At 49.0% G+C, this 23,104-nt stretch overlaps 1 long non-coding RNA gene across 4 annotated transcripts in view; it reads right to left on the bottom strand.

The window, feature by feature from the left end:
- The window catches only part of LOC139363252 (uncharacterized), a 131,708-nt gene that overhangs the window by 39,550 nt on the left and 69,054 nt on the right, over positions 1–23,104 (bottom strand). Inside the window, exons 2-3 of one of the 4 annotated variants that reach the window (XR_011623200.1) lie at positions 298–1,655; positions 74–209 (exon numbers count right to left, since the gene is read on the bottom strand). This is a non-coding gene — a long non-coding RNA (uncharacterized lncRNA). Of the gene's footprint in view, positions 1–73; positions 210–297; positions 4,573–23,104 lie in introns of those variants that run through there. The other 3 variants (XR_011623201.1, XR_011623198.1, XR_011623199.1) reach the window with 3 other exon arrangements.

Genomic DNA, 23,104 nt, shown 5'->3' with positions numbered 1-23,104 from the left:
ACAAGTTTAAGAAGGGTTTGAAAGGTTCCTCCTGTACCCCTGGAGGGAAGACGAGGACACTTGGAAAACTCACGGGGGACAGGAGCACAGCCTCCTCGGTGTGTCATGGACGCCGCCTCGCCAAGGGGAGAGGATGATGCCTGGAAGGCTCACAGGGGTGGGAGCACAGCCTCCTCAGTGCTTTCTACACTCAGCAGCTTCAGAAATTCCTGCAGAAGCAGAACACATCATGAGAACTGAGACTGGATCACCCCAAAGAAAGGGGACGAGGGGTCAAAAAAAGCATTCGATCATTACCAAGGAGCGCGGGCATGAAGCCGCTTCAAAGACCGTGTGAGAAGTCACTCATAGGCGTTTCAGAAAATAAGGGTAGCGCGAGATTGCTGGATCAGCTCAAACAGGCTGCCGTCCCTCAGGCCATGAAGTCCCTGAGATGAGCCTCTCACTGAGCAGAAGTCACTCGCATCTCTGCCAGAGAAAGTACTACAAGCCGACATATAACCTCATGAAACCTGGGCTTCAGCCGGTCGACAATAGTGAGTCTGACATGGTACATCCCTCCAGATAGTTAAAGACCCCAGGGGTTCATCGGACAACCTCAAAGGGCTGTGTCTGTCCAGCCCCTTTTCCAAGTTCTGGATGATTTTTCCTAATGTACTATAAGCAACATGTTCCAGTAGAGACGTCATTAACTGACTCTGGGTCCTCTTAATTTTGAGATTAGAAACAGACTTGGCCAGGCACGGTGGCTCATGCCTGTGATCTCAGTACTTTGGGAGGCTGAGGCAGCTGGACTGCTTAAGTCCAGGAGTTTGAGTCCAGCCTGGGCAACATTGCAAAACTCCATCTCTACAAAAAATACAAAAATAAATCAGGCATGGGGGACACGGGGAACATGTGTCTGTGGGTCCTGGCTACTCAGGAGACTGAGGCAGGAGGATTGCTTGAGCCTGGGAGGTTGAGGCTGTAGTAAGCTGTGCTCACACCACTGCCTGGGCAACAAAAAGGTTGTTTTTTTTTTTTTTTTTTTTTTTTTTTTTTGCCTGTCTCAAAAAAACCAGAGAATAAGAATTATATACCTGACTAGCCCAAAATAAGAGTCCTTGTGGAACAACCTGAAACACAGCTGCAAATTCTGGCAGGGCCTCCCCTGGCTTGATTTGTGGTGAGTGTAGGACCGCTTTGAAGGATAGGACCCCAGGCACCTTCCGAGACTAGACCTTACAGTACAACTTCCCTTCGCTGGACGGAACACTGGCCTTGGAGCCTGGGACACCCTGGGGCAGTGCCACCATCCCGAGGCCGCCATGGCACAAGCAGGCCCTACTATCATTAAGCCTGGGACATCCTGGGGCAGTGCCACCAACCCGAGGCCACTGTGACACAAGGGGGCCCTGGTGCCACCGAGAGGCTGCACAGCAGGTCCAAGCCCAGGCCAGGAGTGAAGAGGCTCCACATCCTTTTGATCTCTCCAGCTGAGTCCACAGATGTCTTGGAGCAGAAATGCATCACCCTCAATGTCCACGGGTAAGTTTTTGGACACAGAATCTGGAAGAATAAAAGATGGTTCTGGGCTGGTTGGTTGCCGGCTCGGATCTGTCCTCTTTCCACACAAAACCTGGCTCACACCAAGCAGCGTCTAAGTCCTGGAAGACCTGCTAAACACAAGTGCAGTTACAAAGCGGAGAAACTGGAGGGGGCTGGGCTGTGCTCCAGTGGCACCAGCGTTTCTCAGGAAGACCCCGGGCATTACAGGGTCCAGGGCAAGGGCTTCCTGGGATCCAGGACATGGAACAAGAACCCATTTCCCGGTCCTGTTGAATATGAATCGGCTAAGGGCCGATTCCCTTGGAGGACTGAGCACCGCCCCACAACACCTTGGTATGGGTATGTTATTACATACGTTGGTATGGGTATGTTATTACCCATACCAAGGTAATAACAAGCCCGTTACCAGCAGGAGGCTGGTGATGAAGACATGAGGACCAGATGAGCATGAGGGATCCTGACAGATCATCCCTGGCACCGAGCAAGGGGCGGACAGTACCCACTGTTCCTGATGCATCAGCCCTGGCACTGAGCGAGGGGTGGCAGCACGGCCTGTGCCCCTGCAGATGCAGAGGTATGTGAGGGAGGTGCAGGCTGGGCTTGGAGGCTAACTCAACCACCTGCGTTTGCACTTCCGTTCCTCACGGCAGGGAGGCGAGGCACAGGCAGCATTAGGGCTCACCTTGGCCCCGGGCTGCACTTTTTTCTGCTTATGAGTCGTGCTCGCTTTACATGGACAGGCATAGCTATAATAACGGTTCCCTGATTATTTCGCTGCCTACATAAAGGGCTTTCAGAACTCACTTCCATCCTTAGGAAAGGCGGCCAACACCAGGCTGTCTCCCTTAAGATGCCATGTCTCATATGGGGAAAAAAAAATCAAGAGAAATCAAATAAAGGCCATAAAATACATCAGTTTCAACACTAAAATTTAATAGTACGCTTTAAATTGAAGATGAGTTAAGTCACATTTCCAAACCTCTGAAAGCACGGTTACTGGGAGGGAATGGTTTGCAACACACAAACGCAGCTCTGTAGAAGTGCCCAGGCTGCATGAAGGCTCAAACGTCAGTGCAAGGAGAAAGTCTGAACAAACGCTCTCCTGCCCTGCTGCTGTCCTCTTCCAAAACACACTGTTTATCTGTCAGTTTAGAACAAGGCCTAGGGAGGTGGGAGGCAGGCCTGGGAGGGTCACCTAGCATCCAAGCTCCTCACCCACACAACTGCACGAGGCTGAGCTGAACGGTACACACAAACACGACTAATTCTCCCCAAAAAGAAGACGGAAGGCAGCACACTGCCATGCCAGGCACCCTGCAGATGAGAAGATTGAGGGGAGCCAGAGGTACCTTTAATCTTGCTTGCATGGTGGAGGGAGAGGAATAATGCCACTCACTTGAGTGTTGCACAATTCTTTCTAGCACTGAGTGGCAGAAAACAAAAATTATAGATGCTTCCTCAGATAAATGTTTCTGAAGAACTGAACATAAATTACGTTCAGGAAATAGCATTATGAATGCCTCAAGTGCTTCTGTTTTCAATAATCCCAGAGTAATTCTATAAACCCGGGAATCAGTCTCACCCAACTCCAGGATCACCGCCCAGGTGACGTGGGCACACACATATCCTGAAGCTCCAATGCTCAACTAAAGTGGGGCGAGTGAAAATGATCCTGGGTATAATTTACACGGACACAGGAAGGTGGCTGAGCCCCAAACCCCTAAACCAGGAAGACCAGTGTCCTTCAGGGGCCTCACCTCTGTCCTTTCGCAGCCTCTGGGAACCACCACTCTGCTCTCTACTGACACAAACGCCCCTCCAAGGTACAACCAGGAAGATCATCATTCAAAACTGAGGAACGTGGCAGAACAAAGCTGTCAGGAGATTTTAATCACCAACACCACTTGTTACATGACCCAAAGATGATTAAAATCCCAGGCCCCTCAAGACTGAATGTTATCTATACTTAAATGCATTTCATCAGCATATTGGGGGGTTATTCCTTTGTTTTGCTGCAAATATATCCAACTGCTGTAAAAGGAAAAGGCAATTTGTTAACGAAGCTTCTTGGAGTGTCTCAACAGGCCTCGAGGTAGCATAAAAGGCAGGACTTCCTGGCAGAAACGCTCAGCTCTGAGGTCAGGTGGAGTTCTTGAGCACCAACCAAGGCAAAATAAGGTCGAAGACCACACCACACTTTCCTCAATCACATCTTCATTCCACCTTTCCTTCTATTTCTCACGACTTCACTGGGAGAAATTGTGCTGAAAGAAAATGGAAACACAGACATACATAGGAGACCCTACGGAAGCTGAGAATGGGTGCAGCCATCACAGTCCGAATGTCCTTTCAGGGCCATCTGACCTGGCTGGGATCCAAGTATCCGAGGGCAGGATTGTATGTCAGACCCGTGAAGACAGGATTACAGCCACTGAACGGCAGTTTTCCATCCCACGGAAACCAGACTTGCTAGGGGCTTCCTCGGGGACCACTGACATCACGCCACCACCCGTCAACTACTTCAACTAACCTACATCATGGCAGAGGCCTCCCTAGGCAGACCAGCCCTGCCCAAGTCCTACTTCATGGCAAACCCTCCAGACAAACGTCCTTGGCCTCTTCCGGGAGGCTGTGCTCGGAAGGTGCCCTCATTTACTTCTGTGGCTCTGAGACATTTAACTAGAGCCCAACACATTTCTTCCTGTTCACATAGTATTGAGTTAAAAGATTATTATGAGTAAACTTACACTAGGAAAAATACCATTTCAGGAGCCCCAGTGACCACAATGGAAATGTTTTTACCTTCCCTTACGTGACATCGGCAACGCCAGGTCCAGGAAACGTTCTGGATCTCAGATAATGGCGTATCCACTCATAGTAAGTCTTAGTCTTGTTTCACAAGCTATCAAATGCTGCCCAGAAGCAGGAAAAACCTCACAACGTGGCAGGGAGGGGCGACCAGCGTGAGTTCTAAGGCCAGACCACCCGGGTCTGCTGACAGCGTGGTGAGGGGCAAGCAGTGCAGGGTCTGAGGCCAGACCACCCGGGTCCCACTGACAGTGTGGCTTTAGGAGTTTCCTAAACCCTCTGCTCTTCAAGTTTCATGTCAGAAAAATGCAGTGATAACCGTGTCCACCTCGTTTAAATATATATATACACACACACACACATATATATATATTCATACATACACACACACGCACATATATATACTCCAAAACTACAGCCCTATAAAGGTCATTAATCCTAGTTATCCTCAAGGCATTGAGCGACCAATAATCAGCCATCCCCCTGCTGCTGACCTGCCTCAGCCCCACCCTCTGGAAACCCCGCATCCACACCAGCCACACAGGATGAGGCCGAGGAAGGAGCAGGAGTGTGTCTTGGGAACTTAAACTCTGGAAGCTGAGTTAAATCAGTGCCGCTCAAATCCTGTCACTAACTATCTTGTCAAATTGGGAGATTCCATCTCTGGGGATCTTGAAAGAACCTGAGGCTCTACATTGAGTGAGGTGAGCACTCATGCTGTAATGAGACGGCAGGGAAAGCAACCGAATCTGGGGTCGCAGCTGCCTGAGGCTTGGGTCCCACCGGGAAAGTGGCACCAGGGCCCTCAGGACAGTGGCGGAGGTCCCAGGAGGCAAGTCCCGGCGCACAGACTCATGGACCCAAAGATTGCTCCAGGGCCAGGAGGGGCTGCTGCGCTGACAGCCATGAGGCAGGCAGCCTTCGAGCTCCTCCAGCTGCCATCCTGCAGGCAGGGAGGACAGTGCCCAGACCACCCCGGGGCTCCCCCCAGCCTGCCAGGCTGGTACTCTTACTCTGACAAGAGTCCCCATGTTCCAAGCTAGGTTGAAACAGTGCCTCAGGTCTCGGGGCACATGCACCCCCCTGCAGGGCGACTCCTACCCAACACCTGGGGATGGCTATTCCCACACATCCCCAACTCACAGCAAAACTTAAAAATGAAAGTCGGAAGATACAGCCAGGAAACCAATGCTCAAGAAGGAACTCCAGGGTGACTCTTCCTAGAGCTATTGCTACTGAACATCTTTAAAAACATTTCCAGGGTGACTTCCTAGAGCAATTGCTGTTGAAAATCTTTAAAATTCTTCATTTCAAAATTAGCTTTTATTACACTGTCTTCCCTATTCTACCAAGACTCTAGAAAACAAAACCATTACAATTTCCAATTCTATCTTATAGCAAGTTAGAAATACACATGTTTCCTCAAAGGATTCTACGTGTTTCCTTGGCAATATCCTTTCCATGCCCCATGCTACTGCCCCCAACAGGGAAGGCTTTTCCAACCCAACCCAACCCAACCCAACCCAACCCAACCCAACCCAAGGGCCCTGAGACAGGCCCCTAACGAATCGTCTACAAACTCTTGAGACAGGCTTGCCCTGACAAATCATCTGCAAACTCCATCTTCCATTAAAAACAGTACCGAAAATGAGCATATTACCACTTTTTAAAAATTACTGTAAAGTGGACAGTGTTCAGTTCTGTGAATTTCGGCACAAATATTCCCATAATCGTCATCACACAAGCAGAACAGTCCAACAGCCCCAAACCCACTCACGGGGCCTCATAACCATACCCTCCCATTCTCAGCAACCACCCTCTCCGTGTCCTCCCATCCCCCGGGTCTATCTTTTGCGAGTGTTGTCGCAAAACACTGGCAAAATCACGATTTCCTGGGCATTGTGCTTGGAGGTGCACCCGGGGTGTCCTGTGATCAACAGCCAGGCCTCGGGGCTGCTGGGTATTTATTATTCCACGTATGGCTGTGGCACATTGTAACCTGTTTTGGGCAACTATAGACAGCGCTATTAACATCTGGGCAGAGTTTTTCTTAAACATCAGATTCTGTTTCCCTAGGGTAAATACCTAGGATTGGGGACACCGGGCCCCACGTTTGTGTGAGTTCAGTTTTGTAAGAAACCGCCAAGCTGTCTGCACCGTGCTGAACCCCAGCATCGCACGGGAGTCCCGACTGCCTGTCCTCACCAGCACCTGGGGCTGTCGGAAGACCTTAGTCAGGCCCTCCAGCAGGGGTGTGAACAAATTCACTGCGGCTTCGGTGCACATCTCGGTGCAACCAGTCACGCTGAAGGTCATTTCAGATGCTTTCGGGCCATCCCCTAGTCCTTCTCAGCAAAGCATCTGTTCAGGTCCCTTCCGCTTTTAAGTCAGGTGGTTTGTTCTCTGTCATGAGCCGTGGGAGTCCTGTGCATTCTGGATACGAGTCCTTTGCCGGCTGCATGGTTCATAGATATCTTCTCCCCATCTATCGAAAATGTGTCTCTTCAATTCCCTAGGGGTGTCTTTTATATTAGAAGTTTAATTTTGATGAGTCTTACCTACTTGTTTTCTTCCTTGATTATGGATCATGGTATGACTAAGAGCTCTCACCCTAGGTCTCCACAATTTCCCTTTCTTTTGTAGTTTGGTATTTTACATTCAGGGCTATGGTCCACCTTAATTTTCATACAGGAATTTCTCCCTGTTTTCACTCTTTTGCATACGGCTGTCCCATAATTCCATCACCATTTGTTGAAAAGACTCAAATTCCACTGAACTGCTTTTGTGTCTTTGGATCTGTTCTGGACTCCACTCTGTCAGCTGACCCGTGTGTCCATCCTGAGCATAATTTATGACTTTAGTGGCTGTCTCTGTGAAAAAAGTAACTGTCTGGAAGCAAAAACTACATTAAAAATGCTCTAAATACGATTCTTCCAGTTGTCAGGAGAGCAAAGCCACTGCCCTAAGCAGAGGTGAGGCCTCAACAGCTCCCAGGCACAACCTTAACACACAATGGGGAAGGGAATTCATTTCAAGGGCCACAACATGAGACCAGCATAGCCATGAAAACTGCAATAATTTCACAACAGAATGAAATTCATAAAGAACTGCTGAGAAGCATGTGATAAGTTACATAAATCACTGTTCCTTAAATTCTGACGGTTGACTAGAACAGATATAGCTTCACGGTACAGTTCAAACAGGAGAAAGGTAGGTAGGGGTGGTTTCCACACCACACAGGGCCTGCAGGAAAGGGACACTCTTCCTCTAAACGGGAGATCCCGGGAGTGATGTGATAAGCCATGGTGAGAGGCAAGGAACTGTGCAAGCCGGAGTCGCAGCCTTGGCCCCACCACGGAGCCTGTGTCCTTGAACGACGAGGCTCAAATGTCAGGCCGGGGCAACCGAGGCAGTTATCAGGGGACAAGAAAACGAGCGCACGGTGGAGGCAAAGGTCTGAAATTGCGCGGCAACTTCGAGTCAAGTGGGACAAACTGACTCAAAAATACAGGTTCCAAAAACCATCACAGAGAGCTGTTCCTCAGCTCTGGAAAGGCTAAGTGACTAATGCCCACACTGAGCATCTCCTCCCAGAGACGACCCTGGTGACCTAAGGGCCAGCTCCTCCGAACCCGCGCCGAACCTCAGTGAGGAACTTTGTTGGTATCTTACGGCACATTGACATGTTCCCTTAAAATCTGGTATTTCATCAACAATGCAGGCGCCAGCTTTGACTCATACACATTTCGATTAAACAAGATAATTTACACCCTGACCATGCCAGGTAAGAGGTTTACTACAATCTTTAAACAGAGCCAGAGGCTACAGTCTGCTCCTACACAACACCATGTCTCTACAAGTTCGATGGGTTTTTACTTTCCATGTCTTCACTTGCCTAGTGCTAGAAAGCAGATTAAAAACAGAAGGAACCCAGAAACACTATTGAATGAGACTCAAATATCTTGCAGTCACCATCGTGATGAGTTGTTTATTAAACAGAAATGTTCTCCCCTGTAGAAAGCAGCACACATCAACACACACCGATAACTGTCACCAGCATTCCAGATCATCTTCCCTTCCATGGCCACAGTGCAGGGCAATGGACCACGCACACCTGCAGACCCACGGAAAGCGGGGTGACACGGCCGATTCTTGTAGCGAGCAAACCAGGGTGCACTCAAAGTGCATCTCTTTCCAGAGGGCCGCCACGGAAAGTTACACATTTATTCCACGAGTTAATGGCACTGCACCAAACATTTCTGTAAGATTCTCTTAGCAAGCTTTTCCTTCTGCCTAAAATGTCCTGACACAAACTGAAAAAGCTCTTGGAGCTGCCAAAGACTTCAGTATCCCCTTAACTATTGTCATGCACGCCCGTGTGAAGAGACCACCAAACAGGCTTTGTGAGCGCAACATGGCTGTTTATTTAACCTGGGTGCAGGCGGGCTGAGTCTGAAAAGAGTCAGCGAAGGGAGGTAAGTGTGGGGCCGTTTTATAGGATTTGGATAGGTAAAGGAAAATTACAGTCAAAGGGGGCTTGTTCTCTGGCGGGCAGGAGTGGGGTCACAAGGTGCTCAGTGGGGGAGATTTTTGAGCCAGGATGAGCCAGGAAAAGGAATTTCACCAAAAAAAAAAAAAAAAAAATCATCGCTTAAGGCAAGGACCGGCCATTTTCACTAATTTCTGGTAGAATGTTATCAGTTAAGTCCAGGCAGGGCATTTGCACTTTTGTGATTCTTCAGTTACTTCAGGCCATCTGGGCGTATATACGTGCAAGTCACAGGGGACGCTATGGCTTGGCTTGGGCTTGGGCTCGGGCTCAGAGGCCTGACAGCTATAGTCTTTACTTTTAAGTTGTGGGGTAAGATCATATAATCCCCATCTAAGCTCCTGATGCTGTGTGTGGCATCTAGCAACAGCACGTTCCATTCCTGGGTTACATTTGACTCAAGAGTCCACAGTGAGAACGATTTCTGGTGAATGAAACACCAGGCAGTAGGGTGATTCCGCTGGGCAGCTCTTCACACACAACCCAGGAGCTGAGGGGAGAGGAAGAGGCCCACGCGCGTCCACCGTGCTCACGCCCCCTTGGAATGCGCCCCACTCCTAGAGACCCGGACCCAAGGGAAATATGACCTAAAAATAGGCAAACCCTCACTTTGGCAGAGGGACAGGGACTCGGGGCCACAACTTGACCTCAGAGCAACACAAGTGCAGACACAGCACCCCACGACACCCTCCCCACCCAAATTCAAGGAGGAAAATCAACCCCCTGCCCCCTTGTGGAAACCCCTGGCTGCTGGAGCAGACGCCTGCCGGCGTGAGCAGCCTCTGTCGTCCCACATTCCGGGCTCAGCACCTGTGCCTCAGCCCTGGCACTGCTCGCCACACCCACAGGTGTGCCAGGAGGGGCATGTCCTAAGGTCTCCACTGCACCAAAGCCTGCAAGGCAAAGGGGCAGCTCCCTCCAGCAGGAGTCCAGAAGCACAGACTGCACCAGCGTCACAGCGTGAGAATTCTCCCCTCGGTCTCCGAGTCTCCAGTCTGTTGCCTGCCATGGTCTTCTGCCAACGGCAAGGCCCAAGCTGGGCGGCACGTTTGGTTCTCACCATTTCCCTTGTCAAGATCAGTACTGCAAATATATCCAATTCATCCTGACACTAAAAATGAAATAATCACCATCTCCATCACAAATGACGCAACCAGGTTTCCATTACCGGGGTGTCCCCCCCCCCACTCTATTTCGAGATGGAGTTTCTGCTCTGTCGCCCAAGATGGAGTGCAGTGGTGCGATCTTGGCTCACTGCAACCTCTGCCTCCCGGGTACAAGTGATTCTCCTGCCTCAGCCTCCCAAGTAGCTGGGATTACAGGTGCCTGCCACCATGCCCGGCTAATTTTCATATTTTCAGTACAGACGTGGTTTCACCATGTTGACCAGGCTGGTCTGGAACTCCTAACCTCAGGGGATCCTCCTGCCTCCTCCTCTCAAAGTGCTGGAATTACAGGCGTAAGGCACCACGCCCAACCATTACTGGTGTAATTTCTAAGCCACTCTCTCACACCCACTCCCATTTTTTTTTTCTTTTAAAGAACCAGCTTTATGGCTATATATTTTCCCAGAGAACCAGTTACCCATTTCAAGTACAAATAAGACACGGTGTTTAAAAACCAAAAATGCCAATTTGCACAGAAGTCTCCAAATACCTAGTCGATTTGAGCCTTGAGAATAACATCAAGCTGTTGGCTGAATACAACTTCCCTTTCCATCTCTCTGCCTGTGAGTTAGACACAAGGACGAAGCCACGAGCTAGGGACATAAAGGCAGGAACCACCAAGGCAGCCGAGACTCCAAATAAAAGCTCGAAGGACCAACACAAATGCACCACACCCTGCACACCCTCCTCTCCTTCCTTTTCAGAATTTCCAGAGGATGAAACAGGGACCTCCTCAGACGTCCCATGGTGCAGGTGGCCAGAGTCGAAGGCGGCAGCAGCCTGAATGAGGTGACCAGGAAATCACATTTCACAGACAGAAATTCTCCATGTGCTTTACATCCTCTGTCTCTGAAGAACTATGCCAGTCTAACAGTCGCTAGAAAACCACCTTCAAGTATCATTTCCCATTTCAAGCAAAGAAAACAGTGGTGGGGCATGAGGGAAAAACATAGCCATGTGTTCTGGGCTATTAAACAAGGTTTTTTCTGTTATAAACATATAATTTTACATTCTCAGTTTTCTGTATAACTGATAGGCTTCCTAATTAGCAGACATAGTAATAAAAAGTGAATTCCAAGTGTAAGATCAGAGGACCCGTTCACATGGCTTCAGGTTCTGCTACTGGGTTTCAACTTAAGTAAATGGTTCTGTTCATTGGTAACAAGGCCTGAGAGTCTGTGCGTGAGTCTGTGTGGCTGTAATCAGGGTTCGTGTTGGCTCCGTAGCAGAGGATGTTACACTGTTACATTATCTTCTACAAAAAAATCCTGAAAAAATGAAGGCTGAATAGACATACACACCCTCCCAAAATAATCCAAATGTCCACCGATATGAAAAACAGATGAATTACGGTTTCCATCATGGAATATTCCTCAGCAGTGAAAACAAACTGTAGCCACAGGTGCCAACTAGGATAAAGAAAACCTTTTAAACACGTTTAAAGTGAACTGACTAGGCGGAATTCCTCGGTTACAGGCATCTGCTCCAAAAGGGTACTGTTCTGAATCCTGTGATGTAGAATGATAGTTAGTAACCCTGTTTTGGGGCACATCTAGAAAAAAAACTAAATAATGACTACACAATTTTAAATTCTTTGTAAATTATAACTATTACTTTGAAAATTCTAAAAATGTGAAAATCTTCCTAACTGTTGTTGGACAAGCTTCAAAATAAATACCCTGGCATTGTTTGCCACACCCACAGGTGTGCCAAAATAAATGAAAATATAGCCCAAGTTAGTAGAATCGAAACCTGAAGATGTACGAGCCGTCCCTGCCTCACTATCTATACATCGTGTAGAAATTTAAGAGCAGGTAGTGACACTGCAATGCAAGGCTCAAACCAACTGGGTATTTGGAAACTTCTATGCAAATTGGCATTTTCGGTTTTTAAACACGGTGTTATTTGTACTTCAAACAGGTAACTTTTTGATTCCCTTGGAAAAAATATAGCCATAAACCTGGTCAAAAAAAAAAAAAAAATACGGGAGTGGGTATGAGAGAGAGTAGCTTAGAAATTTTAAAAGTATCAGCAGGGAGCAGTGGCTCATGTCTATAATCCCAGCACTTTCAGAGACAGGCCCAAGGGGCCTTTGAGGACACGGGTCTCCTCTGCTGCCTTCCTGCTGGACTGACCCCAGGATATTCACTGGGTTTCCACCCCTGTCTCATTTAACATCCCAAGGGTGGTCTTCATCCTCGTCTGGGGCTCAGCTCTGCCCCAATTTCCTAAATCTCTGCCTTCAGAGCCTGAAAACACCCATGCCTAGGGTCACCCTAAGTCCACGTTTACCCCAGAGAGTCCCCATTTTATGTTTTCCCAGCATCGCCTTAATGATAATTTATCCTGTAAATTCCAACTGCCTTCACATCTCACCCCTGTTGTCTCCCAGCAGACCCCACTCAGATGCACATGCCCCAGACCCCACACCCAGGTCTGTGCATGCTGCCCTGCTCTGCCCATGTGGGGACCACCTCTCTTTCTTGAGGAATCAGCTGGCGATCATCTCCTTGTGGAGGGCTGCCCTGACTTCCAACTCTCTCCAGCGAAGGCAGAAGCCGTCCTCGGTACTTCCCCCAAACTCAGGCCAAGTATGAAGATGGCGCAGATGCTAGCTGTGCCAGGGATGCCATGGGCAGGGTCCCCAGATGTTCTGCACATGGCCCGGGGCACCGCCTGAACATAGCAAGTGCTGAAGAAACAAAACTGATGTGCGCTGACCTCTGATAGGGCCTCCTTCACCATCCACATCTGTTTCCCCTCTGGACAGTAAAATCCACAAGACACAGAGGGCTTGTCTCACTCATCTTCAAACTCCCAGGGTCACCCTGGCAGGTAAAGGGGACTCAAATGTCTTCTGAAGGAAGCAGCTGGTTAGCTGTCAAGTTAAAGGGCCTCTGAAATTCAGAGCTCTGCAAAGGAGTCCAGCACACTTTATTATGAATGACTCCAACCACGGCAGAAGTGGCCGTGGAACCAGTGCTAACCAATTCAGGGTTTGTTCACTGTTTTCTCAGTTCATTATCACAACTCATTCTCACAGAGCAGCTGCGCACAGATCCTCAGATGTCTACACAGAGTGGGACGATGGCGCCAAGTCACGTGAACGTCCTGTTGCAGACTGGGAAACACCGGTCAGACACAGACCCAGGCAGAACACAGACCTCACGTTAAATCTGCTCCCTGTAAACAGCACTCCCTGCCAGGCCCTTTCCTATCTGCACAGTTTCTACAAATTCAACTCTCGTACCTGACACCTAAGAATACTGCACACCCCCATGTGAATCCCCCATTTACCTCCCAAAATGACCCGGCATGGCCGAGTACAAAAAAATTCAACATAAGGGAACTGGAGGGCATGTGGGGCTTTCTCGAGTCCCTGCTGCCTCTTGATGGGAGGGCCCAATGCTTCACACCCCTAGTGAAGGGCGGGTCCTCTTCGGCCCCCAGACTTTGACCTGGAGCTTAAATCAGCTTTAACTAATTTCACTTTCCAGGACCAACTTCAAAGGCCTTCAAAGCCAGAGAAGGGAGAGGAGATGGAACACGCCGTCACCTCAGACCTGCCGCAAGCACGCACTTCTCAGATGCATCCCAAGGTGCACAGCGTGTCCGATGCCTGTTTCACATCCACTGACCTGCAGGTCTTCTATGTGGCATCAGCCTCCTGGGCACTGGAAACAAGAGGTATAATGGCAAGTCCCCTCTGCAGCAAAGGTGAGGCAAAGGAACCCAACGCAATGGAACTGACCTTTTTCTGACAGTCTCAAAACAGAAGGAAAATACTGTACAGCCAACTTCCCCTCACGCAGGTTTATTTACCTGTGACTCAGAGGCCATGACAGACAACTTCAGGTTCTTACCGATTCCTATTTTCCCCATGCAGGAAGCCTTTGTTTTTAATATCGTACGAACTTGCCATTTTGTAGGCCAAAAACAGCAAATATTGGCAGTTTCCTACGGTTCAACTGAATAAAATATGATCATGGCCTTTTGTGAAACCATGAAGAAAAGGTGGATATCTCAATATGTGTTTCCAGACTGGCTTTGTTCCTGAAGCGGTAACTCTGTTCACTCAGGATTTTAGACACTGAAGAATAAACATCAATATCCCACCAAGAAAACCAAAGGAATGAAATAATTTTTTGCATCCACCTTGGAGCCTTTTTAGGACAAGGCAGGACACAAACTTTTAAAAAGCTGCAGTTGTCCCTCTGTATACACAGGGACATGGATTCCAGAACACGCCCCGAGTTTACCCAAATCTACGTGTCCACAGGACTCCGTGGCCACCCTATGGAACCGCATGTAGGAAACGTCAGCCCTCCACAAAGCCAGGCTTTTTCAGTAAGGGTTTGGTTGGAAAATAATTAACATAAGTGATCCTTCGAAGCTCCAAACTTATGTTGTTCAGCGTCAGCTGCATTTACTACTTGTGTCATATCTGAGGCCTGAAAGCCATCATTCTCGATACCTTAAGGTGATGGTTAACAAATAACTGTTCTGATTAGAAAGAGGAAAAAGCTTATTTTTAAGCTGACAATGAGTGGATGCGGCCACGGTGAACGGAGAACAGACCTAAGCAAGCACCAAGGCTGGGGTGACTGCCTGTGCTCAGACCCACCAGGGCCTGTTCCTCCATCTCCCTCTGCTGAAAGGGATAACCTCCTTCTCCCCCACGACTAAAGGGCCTTTTTAAAATATTCACACGAGAAGTGCTATGAAAAGCTGAAAGGTCACAGATAACATTTTTTAAAATAAACATTAACGTAAGCATTTAACAAGCCCATTATGATTTAAAAAAAAAAATGGTATTAAGTTCTTGGGTGTGGTGGCTCATGGCCGTAATCCCAGCACTTTGGGTGTCCGAGGTGGGTGCATCACCTGAGGTCAAGAGTTTAAGACCAGCCTGGCCAACATGGTGAAACCCCTTCTCTAACGAAAATACGAAAATTAGCCAGGCATGGTGGCAGACGCCTGTAGCCCCAGTTACTTGGGAGGCTGAGGGAAGAGAATCACTTGAACCCGGGAGGGAGAGTTTGCAATGAGCCAAGATCGTGCCATTGCACGTCAGCCTGGGCGTTCAGTGTGAAACTCCATCCCAAAAAGAAAAAAAAAGTATAAAGTTTTCCTTCCAATGAACCTATCATTCAGCCACCGAGGTATCCTATAGCTACTTATTCAGCCATGAGATACACCACAGGAGATATAGGCGAACAGGACACAGTTCTTCCCTTCAAGAAGGCTGCACCCTCAACAGAAGGGAGGCACATACTCCGAATGGAATCGGCATAGGGAACAGATGCTGCTGCAGGTGGAACTGGCTGCACAGAGCACCCGCTCAAGTGTCTGAGAAACAAGGAGCCGCTGGTGCCATCACCTTCCATACTTGAGCTGGGGCAGTGGGGAGCCTGTCATCACCACCACCACCCGGGACAAAGAGCCCCAGAACCACACAACGAGCTTACAAACTCACCGAGGCGATGACCGAGCAATGTGCGTGGAGTGATGCGAAGACGCAGATGTCAGGGCCACGCACGGCGTTGGTTTTGTGCATCAACCTGAGCGTGCCCGGGGTGCCCAGATGGCTAGTTCTGCATTATTTCTGTGCGAGATGCAAGTTTGCCTCTGGACTGAGTGGAGACCCATCCTCGACGGTGTGGGGGGGGACCACCCTATCCACCCAGGGCCCGAGTAAAACAGCAAGGCGGGGAAAACTGGGTTCACTCCACCTGTCTGGCTGATGGGCCAGTGACATCTGTCTTCTGCAGCCCGTGCTCCTGCGTCTCAGCTCCTCAGACCTGGGTGGGATCTGCACCCTCCGCTTCTCAAGTCTTCAAGCCACACCCTCTCAGGACTATAGGTTGCAGGCTGTGGGTCCTGGGGCTTCTTGGACTCTGTAGCCCCTGCAGCAAGCCTTGCCCTGGAGACACACGCACACCCGGCTGGCTGTCTCTCTGGAGAGCCCTGACTAAAAGCCGCCCCTGAAAGTGGTCTTCAGAGTTTCTTTCTAGCCCTAAGATCCCAGCGCCCCTCCTACAATTCTAGGCGGAAAGGTGAACGGAGACCAATGGACAGAGGTGTGTGCGAGGACACGCCAGGCAGCAGCACTGGGCAGGAGGGCACTAACGCTCACTAAGCAAAGAATGTTGCTTGCCACAAAAATGAGAGCAGTAAAGATTTCTTCAAACAGAAATGACTTTGTTTCATGATTTGCTCTTAATACATAAGAAAGCATAAAAGTAGGCCTATTAACAATTACATAAGTCTTTAGAGGCCCTTGAACTACTTCTGCCCCTTTGTGTTTTTATAGAAAATAAGCATGAGGTTAAAGAGAATAACGTCACTGGCCACAGCTGGGGCCACGCAAGGACACAGCTTATACCCCTGAGGTCCCTGGGTGCCCCGAGTCCTTCCCTTGCTATTTATGGAAATATGGGAGAAACCAGGAGGTCTGAGTGTGGACCTGGCCATGCTCCCAGGGGCCGAGGAAAGCACCCATCTGTCCAGTCTTCCCTCCACCCCGCAGTTCCCTCTTACCCAGACTCTTGGGTTGACACAGCTCATGCACTCAGCAGCGCCATCATTAAACGTTTAGCTTCGCATCACGAGGGCCTCCTCTGGCCTCCTCTGACCACTCCTGAACCTGCAGTCAGCACTAGTCTACAGGACACGCGTGGACAAAGTTGATGGATCACGGACTCCAACGAGGAAGGTGCCAGGCAAGGAGTTGGAGAGCCAGGGATGTAGCAGCACTCACACCCAGGGAGGCGAAGGCCAACAGCGGCCACCACCGAGGACCTCCCTTCCCACCCTGAGGGTAGCTCACCCAGGGAGGCGAAGGCCGACACCGGCCACCACTGAGGGCCTCAAGGGCTCTCCCCACCCTGAAGGCGGCTGCGATCACATTTCCCATCGCACCAAGAGACCCCTGTATTGAACACAAACCTTTCCAACCTTCGAATCAATAAGGAATCACAACACAGACATTCCCTCAATCCAAATGGCCAGCCCACAAAACAGACATGCAATCATACACATTTCCTGTGGGAAAATCAGTCAGTCTCTGGGGCCTCGCGCCAGGGGTGGGGGAGCATCATGGGGAGATGCCCCAGCCCCAGCCTGGCTCTTCTCTGTACAGTTCCTTTTCCCTCCTCTTCCCCCCACCCCTTCCCCCACCCCCTCCTAGCCTCAGAGGCTCCTTCCTCAAATTCTTTCCCCTTGATGAAGTCATTCATGCCCAAAATACAAGACAAAGTCGTGGGGGCTCAAGAGAAAATCCATACCGTGGCTCGCGTTTTAGATTCTCATAAGTTTGATAATAACCAAGCAAGAATCTTTGGCATGTGAATGTGGTCTGAAGGCATCTGAGCACAATGCCCGGCACTGGCCCGGAGTGGATCATGGGTGTCTCGGACATCTTCGCAACTCTACACCAATTATTTTGAAACACACCAGCAGAATAGAACCATGTGAATAGCTGCTTCTCAGTTAAAAGTAGGAAAAGACTCCAAAAGCTGCCCTCAAGGAACATCCTTCCCACCAGGAGTTTTCTGCATCGGGCCCTTCAGGCACAGGCAAGGCCCCTGGGCCCAACTCCCTCATCCCTGCGTCATAAAGCAGCAAAGACAGTGGGGAATAAAGCAAGTGAAGGAGTCAGTCCCGCACAAAACGGACTCCAGAAGCCACAGCCACTCTCCCAGTGTGGGAGCCAAGTTCAGAGACCTGGAAACACCAGCGTTCCCAGGGAGGAAGGCAGAACAATGCCATTTCCCCCTAGTTTAGGGAGACACCACCCCACGTCCTCTGGCCTTAATAGAAGAGAGACTTCACATAAATGATTTCAATGACTCCACCACACACAGAAAGTGGGCTGAGGGCTAACACAACCATATAAATGCCTAGCAAAAACACATTAAATGAACACACAGATAAGCAAGGTTCTCCTGTTATCCACGAAATATTCAGAAACAAATCCAGTAAGCAATCTCTTTCCAATCAAAAGACCAATTCAGAGGTGCAGATTAAAAATAAACATACAACTGAACCCTTAATACACCGAGAACCAAATTCCACGGAAGTGTTATCACATCACCACCTCCCAGCTGAAAGCAGCAGCACTGGCCACTGACCAGCTGTTCACTCGTGGGTCAGTGAACGAAAGGCAGTGCTGTCCAGGACAATGATGAGATGTTAACCTGAAAAGGGCAAAATTGCAGAGGCTGGAGGGACCTTCCAGGTAACCCGGCCCCCTCAGTGGACAGAGGACCCCCGTGGGGCCACAGAGCCCAGAGCTCCAGTGTGTATGGGGCAAGGACTCAACTGCAACCCTGATGATGTCCGAACGCCTTCTGCCCTTCTGTGTCTCTGCCCCACTAACAGGGAATCCGTGAATGCTAAGGAAATGTAACGCATTTTACAATACATGTAGATTTTTAGCAAATTAAAGATAAACAGTGACAAACTTTGAGAATTAACTAAAATATAGTTCAGTGAATGCCCAAACTCAAAGCTAGTCTCCAAGAGGTGATAAGCTGTGTGTGGTGGTTAACGCCTGTAAATCCCAGCAGTTGGGGAGGCTGAGGCAGGAGAATCACTTGAGCCTAGAAGGTTGGGGTTGCAGTGAGCTGTCATTGCACTACTGCACCCAGCCTGAGAAACAGAGTGAGACTGTCAAAAACAAACAAACAAAAACAAATTAAAGGAGTTCAAATGAACTCGCCCATACGCTTTCAATTTTCATTTGGGTACATGGGGTGATCTAGTTCCTTTTTCCCTTGCAATACATGAATAATCTAATAATTAAATATAATCTAACAATTACATGGGAAAATTTAATTATTTTCCCATTTCATTATTCCCTATCTCAGGGAAAAAGTTAAAAGTATTCCCTATTTCAGGGAAAAAGCTAAAAATCATTTTAAACCTTCCTTCCACAAAACAGTATACTCAGTCATCTCTATCTGCTTTATCATGTGGAATTCAGCTTCACATGTCTACAATACAGTTTTTGTTAAACAGCGTTTATGTAGACAGGCAAGAGAAAGAAACACTTGGTCTATGTAGAAGCAGCAGAAGACACGTTTTAACAGAAAAGGGAGAAGATACCACCGTGTGAATCTGGAAATTCTGTTCTCATCTTGTCCACACACACAGAAAACACCCAAGCACGTGCCTAGTGTCCAACAGGAGCACAGAAAGGACAGGGTTCCTCCAGTTGTTTAATGACCAGCCCCACTTGTCCCCGCCACGTAACAAAATCCGCACGGTAACTTATGCAGGTTTCATTCACGATTCCACGGAAACCAGGCTGAAGAATATACAGATGTTTTGCCCACATTTAAAAATCCAAGTGTGGGACTCATAGAAATAAAACACATTATGGGTTCACTTAAATTTTCCAAATTTTTACTTGGAGAAACCTATAAAGTTCTTGTCAGTTACATCCTTAAGTTTTTCAATAATTTTTAAATGCAAAGGTCGGGCAAGACTTGTAAAGAGGTACACACATACGGCCCAGCGCGGTGGCTCAAACCTATGATCCCAGCACTTTGGGAGGCCGAAGTGGACAGATCAAGAGATCAGGAAACCGAGACCATCCTGGCTAACACGGTGAAACCCCGTCTCTACTAAAAATACAAACAATTAGCCAGACGTGGTGGCGGGTGCCTGTAGTCCCAGCTACTTGGGAGGCTGAGGCTGGAGAATGGCATGAACCCGGGAGGCGGAGCTTGCAGTGAGATCGCACCACACACTCCAGCCTGGGTGACAGAGGGAAACTGTCTCAAAAAAAACAAAGGAGGTACACACATACATGCCACGTTCTTCTCTCAAAGAGACGGGCCCTTTTTTAATATTCCAGAAGTAAATGTGGTTGTCACCCTGCTTTTGAGAGGATGGGCTGTGTTTTAAGCATGAACAGACTTTCCTCCATGCACCAAGGATGCACCATGGGGGCAGTGCTGCCGCCACCTCCCCAGTCTCTGCTCAGGGTGGGGCAAGGGGAGCTCCGTTGTCTCCCGTATACACCGTTAACAGGCCAGGTGCTCAGAAGGAGGCTTCCAGGACTTGCTGTAGGCATTCATTAGCAGGGCAGGCAGTGCCTCGTGCTGGTGGGCATCCAGCAGTAAGGGGGTCTTGCACTTTACTCCCTGGACCCAGCCCCAGACAGAGGGGAAAGAGACACCTGTATTGTAACTCATGTGTATTTATAGACACACAGAGACTCTGAAGTGCAAGGTGCAGAACTAGAAGGAATCATGGAAATAAGAGGGAAGACATTTGGTTAAGACTGGCAGAGCCACCTCAAGCCTCAGCACTTCCTGCCAGAGCCCTCACTGACCAGACTCCTCCAGGGTCACTGCCACTGCCTTGCCCAGCTCATGACAGGGCAGACAGTGACAGAACCTCAGAACAACCTCCCACTCCTTCCTCACCAGCCCAGGGGATGAGCTGTTCATGAGTGTCCCAAACCCTAAATGTGGGAACACAGAGGTGACTGAGCAGAAAGGGGGACAGCCACAATGGCCGCGGTGTGCAGATATTGCGGGGTACCCCAGCAGCCCTTTCCGTCTTAAAGAGGACGGCCATGGGTGTGCGGATGCTCCCGCATGACCCAGCCGTCCTTTCCACCTTATAGGGGAATGGCCACGGGTGTGCGGATATTCCCGGGTGCCCCAGAGCCCTTTTCACCTTAAGGAGATTTTCACAGTCTCATATCAGTCTCCAAACTATTCAGTGAGGTTGGAGGAGTATCACTGTGGACCAACACTGATTGGCACTAAGTAAGGGCAATTTTATAACCATGTCTCAACCATGAAACAATCAGGTCTTTGGCCATCTGGTCTAAGCTTTTTCTGTAACAAAGTTGGATAATTAAGTTGAACTTTGGTTTTCCAAAGCTTGTTACAGAAACCACATCTTCCTAGGTGTGGCTCTGTGGTGTCACGTGCACACATCAGTAGCCAGGCTTGCCAAGACTCACGGCACGTTACACGTTCACCTGAGAAGGCTGCTCAATCACTGAGGGCTCTGGCGTGCTCTGAAATGAATTTGCCACTTCAGCCTACACTCTACTCCCTTGTTTGGTTAAAGAAACCCAAAAAGCAGAATTTGTTTTGGCCAATCTCCTGCTGACCCAACTGCAGAGGTTTTAATTAGAGTACTTTCATTGCATCATAGAAAGCAAAGTCGTATAGATCAACTCATTATTACCACTCCAAAGGTTTAGTAAATCTCCAGATACTCAGGCAAACATTTTAAGAAGCTACATTAAGGTTTACAATACTCAAAATTTAAAACTACATCCATGCTTCAAAAAACCACCATTCCCATTTTAGATGGCCAAATGCATATGAGAAAGAAAGAAACGTGCTGAGCGCATTTTTTGGGTAATCTTATGGAGAAACTGCCACTTTAAAAATGGCTCTAGTTCCTGGCTCCAGATGGGTGTGGTGGGTTGCCTCACTCAATTTCAACTCCACCTGAAGCTGGGACACTAGAAATCCATTCCCAGACTCCAGGGCACCAGAATTCCCACTTCTGGAAACAGCCTGGAATGCAGACGTGTAGCAGAGAATTCTTTCCTGCCCACCCTAACCGTCCTCTGTGGAAGGCAACAGTCAGATACAAGTCCACCCCCCTAAGCACAACTGCACCACGAAGAACCATTTCAAGGTGGGAGGTGATTGATCAGTGGGAACAGGCAGTTTAGCTAATCACTTATAAGGCAGAGAAGGGGGGTTTGAAGGCCTGTGTCTGGCCTTGTCCTCGGTAAATGGTCATCCGTCAGTCAGCCTAAGCCACATGGGAAGGGGCTTCTTGCAGTAAAAGTGGGGGCGCAGTTGTGGAGAGGGGGAATGTCTTAACCACCACTGTTTTACAGGATCACAGGGCTCAGGAAATGTTCAGTATTATCACACACCAAGGTTTTTACAGTCTGAAGAAAACTACAGTCCTAAGGTATCAGTTCTCAAAGCCTTAAGTTCCTCCTGCTAAGATTCCTAGAGGGTCTCGACTTCTTGCACTGAACCCCAACTTGCACAGGCACCTGCGTCCTCCTCCTGCAGCACATGCAGATGAGAAGGCTGTGGCTCTGCTGCAGTAATGATGCCATGCAGCCCTAGCACCACAGCAGAGCAATGGCTCTGGCCTGAATGTCCCCAAAACCTCATGCTGAAACCATCTCCGAAGGGATACATTAAGAGGTGGGGCCTTTGGGAGGTCCTGCTCTCAGGACTGGGGTTGGAGTCCTTTTTGGGAGGCCTGGAGGAGCCCTCCTGCTCCTCCACCATGTGAGTCCCGATGAGACGCCTGCTGCCACGCACGACCCGGTGAGATGCTGCCGTCTGTAAGCCACAGGCCCTGGGACATCAGATGTGCAGGTGCCTTGACCTTGGACTGCCTTGACCTTGGACTTTCCAGCTTCCAGAGCTGTAAGCAATAAATGTCTCTTTACAAATCACCCAATCGACAGCAGTCGGACAGAGACAGTAATGTCACAACATGAGTCACTTTCTCAGTGGGCCAGAGGACTCCCCATGAGCCACCACTGTAAAGCAAGAACTCCCTGGAGGATGGAAAGGGGTTCACAAGGAATTCTACCCAGCACCAGGGTGTCTGTCCTTTCTTGCAGGAAGACAGCTGAGCCATGGCAGGAAACTACAGGGTGGGTGGGGCTGGACAGTAATGTGTCACCTGCTCATCTAAGCCTCAGTCTCCTGCCTCTCATCACGACAGTGGGGGTAACACCCCCCTCACCTGAGCTGTTGGGGGAGGTAAGAGTGCTGGGTGATTAACAATTGTTAGTTCCACAGAAATAAGGCAAAGAATCTGCCCCATGTCTTATAAAACCAAATCAGCCCAGGAATTCCACATCACTACTAATTTGCATGGGAAAATGCTGGATTCTCCTAAGTTCTGGCATGTCATTTGTATTAATAAAGTTTGCAGAGTTTTCACATACTAAGTATATAAAACAGGAAAATAAATCATGCAATTTGGAGGCTGAAGCAGGAGAATTACTTGAGCACAG

Source organism: Macaca nemestrina, chromosome 5 (assembly GCF_043159975.1).
Source record: "Macaca nemestrina isolate mMacNem1 chromosome 5, mMacNem.hap1, whole genome shotgun sequence".
Lineage (NCBI taxonomy): Eukaryota > Metazoa > Chordata > Mammalia > Primates > Cercopithecidae > Macaca > Macaca nemestrina.
Note: the sequence above shows the minus strand (reverse complement) of the source record. Positions and strands in the feature narration are given on the sequence as shown.